This window comes from Panulirus ornatus, chromosome 12 (assembly GCF_036320965.1).
Source record: "Panulirus ornatus isolate Po-2019 chromosome 12, ASM3632096v1, whole genome shotgun sequence".
NCBI classification, from domain to species: domain Eukaryota; kingdom Metazoa; phylum Arthropoda; class Malacostraca; order Decapoda; family Palinuridae; genus Panulirus; species Panulirus ornatus.
The window spans coordinates 7398923-7404507 of NC_092235.1; the positions used below are offsets into that span (position 1 = coordinate 7398923).

Genomic DNA, 5585 nt, shown 5'->3' on the forward strand with positions numbered 1-5585 from the left:
AGTAGTAATATCAGTAATATCAGTAGTAGTTGTAATTGTGGTAGTAATAATAATGCTATCATTATCATTGTAATTATTATTATGATTACTATCATTATCATTATGATTACTATTATTATCATTATTATTACTAGTAGTAGTAGTAGTAGTAGTAGTAGTAGTAGTAGTAGTAGTAGTACTGATAATAGTGGTAATATTAGTTAATATTATTATTACTAGTAGTTGTAATAGTGGTAGTAATAATAATGCTATTAAATTATCATTATCATTATCATCATTATTACTAGTAGCAGCAGTAGTAATAGTAGTAGTAGTAGTAGTAGTAGTAGTAGTAGTAGTAATAGTAGTAGTAATAGTAGTAGTATTAGTAATATCATTATTAGTAGTAGTTGTAATACTCATAATACTAGTAGTATTTCTAGAACACAGTGATACAAATTACTTGTATATCTGTTCAGATGTTTCACACAATCTTTTTAATCGTACGACCGCGCAGGCTCCTGCCGTTACTTGGGAATACTTTTGTTTTAGAAGTCTTTTATAAATGGGATGAAGCGGTTGTGTGGTTACGTTTAGAAAAGAATGAACGTAAATTGTAATGTGTTTGTAGCCTCGATGGCGCAGTAGGCAGCGCGTGAGTCTCATAATCTCAAGGTCGTGAGTTCGATCCTCACTCGGGGCAGAAGTTTTCGTATGATGTCAAAAACCTGATATACCAGCCAATCCTCTCACCATATGTTGCTCCAACTGTGCACTGATTATCGAACTTGGGTTTTCTCTCAATCTCCGGTATCCGAGCTGTCACATCCCCAGCTTTTGAATGGACCTTTGTTTGGTCATGGAATGTATTTGTCAGTGAAACTCCTTAATGACTATTACATACATATAATAATGGCAATCCTAACATATATAATTCTGTCTTTATCAGGTCAATACTATTGCAGTTGGGTAGATACATATCACATAATGGACTCGTCGAAATATTTTACCCTGGGCAAATCTCTCTTCGTCGTTGTCCTATCAAATGTCCGACCTTCAAGTTATCACCATCAAACCACTTGTTACATACAACTTTATTGGGTTACGCACCATCAATTCCGTTACCATAGTCTCCTTTTCATGCCAGACGTTGTCGTGTGGATATGCATTAATCACTTAGAACTGTCATGATACTTATATCCTAATTTCTATCAAAGAAATATTCATTAGGCGGTTAATGGATATCCAAATGAAGACATGTGGCTTGGAAAGTGTGAGTGTAACATATTTCTGTTGCATAACATGATAATCTTGGGTAACGAGATGTTTGTGGGTGGGAATTTGACGGGTGCGCAATAGATGGGAGATACGCAAGGATATGGGGACTCGGTGAGTTGGATGTGCTCAAACTTGGTCCCTAGTTTGGCAGCGTTACTTACTTTAGGCCTTGTGTCCTCCTCGTCTGACATTAAAACTCGAGTGGATCACCTCGCTAAGTACCTTTGTTTAACCAGGATGCAGCTTCTGTCTGTGAAACACTTTCTCGACATCTGTTTTCCATCTTACAGAAAACTCAAATCATCCAAATATCCGAACGCTGTTTGTATTCTGATCTATCTTCTTCCTGGAGCGTTCTCACCAGTCTCATAAAACCAGCCGGAGCCCCTGCCAAGCCGAGTGGCTGGACAGTACATTCATATAAACCAGGGATACACTTATCCCCCAGCCTCTGCAACTTGCAATGCTTACTCAAGATTCATCACGTCTGTAAAGGGAAGGAGTTCACACAAGTACAGTCACAACATTCTGTTTTTTATGTACGTGACATCCTAAAAACTACTTAAGTAATACTGAAGTTACAAAAGTCCATGGAGGGTTGGACTCCAAGTCATTCTTTCTAGCTGATATACCATCAACCTTGTTTAACAATGCCGTTGGCTTTACCCTTTACAAGAGCAACATACGCAGGCGCCATATAAGATTAACGTCCGGAGAAAATTTGAATTGGGTATTCTATTCTCGTTCCCTGGTTTCATTACCTGTTTATTTGTGGGACCACTTTTGTTTGAGATCCTTTACTGCCTTATATTGATAAAAAAAAGTGTGTTTACTCACGAATTCTCAATCACCAACGCTTCTCCCGGGAAACATGCGAAAGGTAAACGTGACAAGTGTTTGTGGATCTTCCTTTAGCGTTGTCAACAAAATGATTGCCAGTACTTTCCATATGAGAGGTAAGCCAAACGGGCGTTAAGAAATCCTGATAAAGACCGCGTTTCAAGGTTATCCCATCTAGTTACCGTAAGTCCAACTACACTTACATCATAAATGTACATTATTACATCTTGTAAATGATAAATCACTGAATAACATCAAATGAGACATTCTTTCGTCCAGCAGAAACAACAGAAATACAACTGAAAGAAAAAACTAAATTTTGATGAAATTCACTGAAGCTTTGTGGCCGCCATGACACATGCCGTACACCGAGACGCCGGCCAACCTCAAGCGATGAGAGATGGCCAGACATACACATCCTGGCTGGGTCGCCAGTCCTCACCTCATGTTACTTTGAGGCTTTACCCAGTGCTACCACGGCAGAACATTACATCATTGGTGTAAAATATCCTACTGTGTATTATGCCAAATGACTTGTACAACCACAGGAATACGTCCATGAAACTAATCATTAACTATTGACCGATATATGTTAATGAGTTTTAGTGAATACAAATGGTAATGATGAGCCATCGTGTCTGCAACAGGTTTATCAAGAGAGAGAGAGAGGTACTTCCATTATAAGAGAATGGCAGTGTTTAACCCAGGCACGTCGTGGTCATCTCGCCATCCTTACGTCGAGCAACTGCCCCTCATACAACTACCCCCCCCTCCCCCCCTCCCCCTCATCGTTACATAAGTTTAATGGGTAATGCGCGTATAATCAGTTACTCGAGCCTAAGAACCATTGTAATCATACAGTGAAAATCTGTAATGAAAATAAGTCTTGTTATAAAAGTGTAACATAAATAAGTGTTATAATTCTAGCATTCAAAACGGACGGAAAACATTGTAATCCAAACACCGTCGAGCTAATCTATGTGAAATTATTATGACCTTAATGACTATTGATTATCGTTTATTTAGTTCATGGCTATCATGTCATGGAACTTTTATGAAGTCATTGTTACGTGGCAGAAAACTCATTATATTGACGTGAAAACACAACTGAAATGAGTACACATATTCTGTAGTGATATATATGCAAATTTCGATTAAAGATTGGTTGAAGGTTGCTGTAGCGGCAAAGTTATATGTCAGAAATAAATATGGTACAGATACCATTGTGCTGTGGATTGAGTATGGATGTCTTTGGTGAGTACAGATATCATTCTTATATATATTGGGAACGTTATTCAGTTTTCAATGTGTTTTTAAATAATTTTAGTTCGATGTTTATATAGAAATTGGCTTATGAAGCACAGCGCCACAGGAAATCTGTATATCTTGTGGAGAAAGAATGTAGACTTTATCATTTTATATATTTTCCCTTCAGCTGCTTGTAATTTGTTCTCAGAAATGATATTCTGTTTGGAAAAATCAATTGTATAACCACTATTTGTTATTAGTGGTCAAGTTTTGTCTGTTAGATTCCTTTGTTTTACATATTCGAAGGATTTTGGTAATTTTAACATTTATGTAATTTCCATTTCCTTGTTTGCATTATACTCTGTCTTACAGGTTTTTACTTTCGCATTTTTACTAGGTGGTATGGGTTTCCAATAACTTGGATTTCTTAAATATTCTTTTTCATAACGAATCATTTTGCTCTTTTTTTCTATTTTCCCAGTCATGCAGGTTTAAGTTGATACTGGCTCTTACATCATGCCTTTTTACTCCCTGGAAGAAGAAATTTTTGATACACATTTTCCACTGTAATAATATCAAGAAATTTTATTCAGTTACTGTTGCTACTTTCATGTCTTATTTCCTCAAAGTTTGTTATACTGTGATCAAGGAACAAGAGTTTCTTGTTAATTTCAAATCTGCGATTTTCAGTCCATCTGTTTTAATAGTTTTATGGTCCTTGATATCATGTGATATTAGTTCACTCTCCTTTTTTTTGCAGATATTTCCCCAAGTATTTGTGTGCAGTAAGCTACTTTGGTGTTGCATTTTATGGGGGACAACTTATGTATAGGCCAAGTGTACACAGGTTTATCATTACTGGTATGTGTGTTTATATCTTTGGTAGTGTGTGTGTGTGTGTGTGTGTGTGTGTGTGTGTGTGTTCACCAGTGGGAATGGGAAGCCCGTCTGTCCACACTTAGTCTTGATCTATCCTGACCTTGTTCCATACCTGCCCTGCTCCATGCGTATACCTGGTAAGTGGCCTCAAGTTGTCCCTATTCGATAAGTATAAGTAACTAGGTATCTCTTTAGCCAGTCTTCTTAAATGAATTGATGCACTAGACACGAACATAACTGATGTCATTGTGACTGGTCTTATCAGTCAAATGTCGTTGAACTCTACGTGCGTTCCTTAGATAGCTCAGTTGGTATAGCGGTGGAATGTAGGCGGGTTAGATCAATGGTTTAAGGAAAATTCTTGTCATTCCGCTGACGAGATCCTGTCTCTGATTAGTTGCTGAAGATATGTAGCGTGCGACATTTCTGCAGGCTAATTGTAGGTAGTGTGTCCAGAATATGGAGAACTGTGATGTGAAGGCTCGTGTTTGGACAAGTATGGAGAGCTTCTGTGATATGAAGGATCGCCTGACGGGAAAACTCCACCTGCCCGTTAACGGCCTTGGTTGAGTGTTGGAAGATGTAACGCACCATCTTTTCCGTGTATGGTGATCGTCGGCGGATCGTCCTGAATATGGAATTCTGTGACGTGAGGGAACTTGGTGTCTCTCACGTGTGTTACTGTTCTTGTTGAATCTATCATCTGAAATATTGTTAGTTTGCTCACATGTTGGTTTTCCACGTGTAACCAGGGTGCAACTTTTCCAGGTATGGCGATACGTTCATTAGTGTAGAGTGGTGGTGGTCGTTCCAACTGAAACTACCTTTATCATTCTTCATTCTTAAATATTTTCCCATGCCGAGGGTCGAACCCGGGCCTCGCGGGTGAGAGCCGCGTATCCTAGCCACTAGGCCACAAGAAATCTACACATCTCAATTATTTCCTAATAGAACAACCATCATCATTTTAGTACAAGTGTTTAAATCAAATGTCTGCTGGGAAACATTAGAATCTCATTCATGGAAAACGTTTACTTGAAAATATCACAATCGCAACAGAGTCCATGGATAAGGAGATATTCAAGAAACTCTCCAATGCTAAGACTAAATGATTTTTCTCAGGTCTGGTAACCGGACTTGAATAAGCGCAAAGAATTAATAGAGAAGGTTCAGAGGAAGACAATAAAGATGGTGCCAGATTTAAAACCACTAAGTGACAGAGAGGTTTGAGGTCATTAATCTTTTCACAAAGAGAGAAGAGTAAAGGTTGACTTGATCATAACCTTTAGGGCTTTTCGACCACTTTGATGTCAACAGTGAACAATTCTTCATTAGATACAGAGATAGAACAACCAGAACCT

General features: G+C 38.1%; 1 non-coding gene across 1 annotated transcript; it reads left to right on the forward strand.

Moving 5' to 3' along the window:
• Window positions 1-609: 609 nt before the first annotated feature.
• Window positions 610-682, forward strand: TRNAM-CAU (transfer RNA methionine (anticodon CAU)). The gene has a single exon. It is a non-coding gene; the product is annotated as a tRNA-Met (tRNA).
• The last annotated feature ends 4903 nt before the right edge of the window (window positions 683-5585 follow it).